Source organism: Desmodus rotundus, chromosome 5 (genome assembly GCF_022682495.2).
Source record: "Desmodus rotundus isolate HL8 chromosome 5, HLdesRot8A.1, whole genome shotgun sequence".
Lineage (NCBI taxonomy): Eukaryota > Metazoa > Chordata > Mammalia > Chiroptera > Phyllostomidae > Desmodus > Desmodus rotundus.
In genome coordinates this window covers 77,859,525-77,862,401 of record NC_071391.1, presented here as the reverse complement: position 1 = coordinate 77,862,401, position 2,877 = coordinate 77,859,525, and the positions used below count along the sequence as shown (strand labels likewise).

Sequence of the window (2,877 nt, the reverse complement as noted above, 5' to 3'; positions counted from 1 at the left end):
GGAATGCATGTGAGCACCGTTCATGGCCTTCCTTACTCTTTATCCAGATTTCGTTTTTGGAAGCTCTACATTACCAAAAAGTATCAAAGGAGAAAGGCAGTGGATCTACCTTTTCCCCAGTCTTTAGGGTAAGTTTATAAACAAGTTCAAGTTGGTTACTCACACATAGCTAAGATGAAAAGGAATTTTTAATGCTAAGGCTCCGTTTCTGGCTTCTTTTTATTCCTCATTCTCTAAAGAAAGTTATGAATATCCTAAAGGACTTCTGGACACCCGGTAGCTAAGATCAAATGAAACAGAGAAAATGATTCTTCACTCTTGGAAAGAACTGTCAAGTTTCTTTTCCAAATACAATAAATAGGTTGTTAAAGGGGACATAGGCCCTTGCCTCCTAATTTCAGCCGAAGCCTCACAGCTAAAGATGGTAGGGGAGGTATTCTCTCACTTTCTAAGAAGAGATGTTAGACTTGCCCAAACAGGACCTGCACGAAGATGGAAGAAAGGTATCTATCACTCACCTCCAGTCTGTGTTGGAGGAGACTAGGAGTGTCAAAAAGATTCACTTAAAGAATCTGTAAGAGTGAAGAATGCTTTGTTTTTTTTGTCCTCTTTCTCCCCTTCCAGCCAAGTGATAGAAGTTTCCAAGGAAAAGGCTCAGAGATTAGGACTTCCAAGAGAAAAATTGGTTGCAAGAAGGGAAGCTGGTATCTCACTCCCTGGCTAGAGGCTTTCTTAGCTGTAGAAATACCTAGGTCCATCTGGGATGGCTGAAGATTTGGAGCATGGTGAGAGTTTTTGGAAGGTGCTAAAACAGATCCCCATGAGTCTGAGGGCACACCTTAACCAGAGCACCCCATGCCCTGCCACCGCCACTACGGGCTGTCTTGGAAACAGTAAGACCCAGGACCAGCACAGCGCCAAGAAGGCACAGCGTGAGGCCAACAAAAAGATCGAGAAGCAGCTGCAGAAAGCCAAGCAGGTCCACTGGCCACGCGCTGCCTGCTGCTGCTGGGTGCTGCTGCAGAACCTGGTGAGAGCACCATTGTGAAGCAAATGAGGATCCTGCATGTTAACGGGTTTAAGGAGAGGGTGGCAGGAGGAGCTGCAGGCTGCCAGGAGCAACAACGATGGAGAATATCATCCTTCAATGATGGCTCCCATTTCTCTTCTTCCCGGCTGTGCCCCTTCACACTTTCCATGCTGGAATTGCTGTCTCAGGAACTTCTAATAAGAATACTATTCTGTTGTGGGAGGAGGAGGGATGGGCCCTACCACCTAACCTGTAAAGATAACTGAAAACACACACATACAACAACAAAAAAACCTTGAAAAACATAAAAAATGGAATAAAACACTTCATTGCCCAAATTATAGTGTAACATCCAAAATAGGCATCAGTGTAGCAAGTGACTGTCAGTTTAATGTACCGAAAGTTGGCACAGAAATAACAAGCTGAACAACCTACTGTGTTCCAGACGCTGTGCTAGCCCCCGGCCCCTACAATAGCGACCTGCCCTCCTGTCTCTGACTCTGGTCTGAAGTAAATGCAAATATTAACATACATGATAAATAAAACTTTACCTGTCCCAGCAAAAATTAAAAAGAAAAGGTAACAGCCCCCGTCTGGAAAACAGGAAGCTGGCTGAAACTGCCCGTGCTCTGGCATCAGGACATGAAAGCAGCCCGTGTTGAAAGATGAAAAATGTGTGAGTCCCCTCAGGCCAGGTGGCTGCCAGGGAAGAGCCAACCTTGGCCTTGGGGCTGCCAACCAGAGTGTGTGGTCCTCAGCAGAGAGTGGCCGCGGTGTATTACTGGGTGGCATTGAGGAGGTGAGGTGGGGACAAGGGTCACAGCGGAGCCAGAGAAGGAATCCATACTGGAAAGAACAGTGCAAAGTTGCCACAGGTTGCTGTTTTTGGAGAACTTGCAAGTGTGTCCCACAAGAGAGGGCCAACTTTTCTCTTTTTAAACTTTATTTTTATTTTATTGATTAGAGAGAGAGAGGAAGGGGGAGCGACAGAGAGAGAAACATCGATTTGTTGTTCCACTTACTGATGCCTCCATTGGCTGATTCTTGAACATGCCCTGACTGGGAGCCTAACCCCCAGCCTTGGCATATTGGGACGGTGCTCTTACGAGCTGAGCTACCTGGCCAGGGCTGAGAGGGCCCACTTGTCAATGTCTGTCATTACAAGTTTCCAGTAACCAGAATATGACAGCCCTAGCCACTTAAACTTCGGCTCCGTTTTCTCTAATCCCCCTGTCCACGACACCGTCCTGGGAAGAGCCCGAAGCATCAGAACTTGGGGTGGCAGGGGAAAGGAGCCAAGAAAGTCAGGAGCATAGTCAGAGCAGACTGAATGCTTCCCCTTCCCTGTGGTGGGTCTCACCCTCAGAGTCAGACCCGACCTTCCTAGGAAGGGAACAAGATGCAATTGGAAGACATCTAAGGTTGATTTAGGTGGACCAGCCACTTTCATTCCTGAAAATGAAATAGGTCAAAGAGCTATGAAACCTGCTTTACTGTAGAGAGACAGGGCGGAGAGACCTAAGTAAGCAGATTGATGGCAGCAGTGGGAGAAAGCTTTTTCTTTACCCCTTCAAGTTCAGTTTGCTTAATAAACTGGTCACACAGAAAAGGTGAAAGGTGAGAACTTACAGGAAATAGTGCATGGAAGTGGGATGTGGTCGTGCTGGTGTAAGCGTGGGCAGCTAGAGAATGAGATTTTCGTGTTTATTGGGCAAAAGCGTTGTTTTTATTAGCAGCTGTGTTAATAGGAGTTTTTATTTAGCAGTGCTCTCCTCTTATGGCAGAGTCTACCAGTTGCTAGTTACCAATGGGGCTTCTTTCTTTCTTTCTTAATTTTAAAAACTACC

The 2,877-nt window shown here is 46.3% G+C and overlaps 1 pseudogene; it reads left to right on the top strand.

Moving 5' to 3' along the window:
• The first annotated feature begins 763 nt into the window (after nucleotides 1–763).
• Nucleotides 764–1,228, top strand: LOC128780904 (guanine nucleotide-binding protein G(s) subunit alpha pseudogene; annotated as a pseudogene).
• The last annotated feature ends 1,649 nt before the right edge of the window (nucleotides 1,229–2,877 follow it).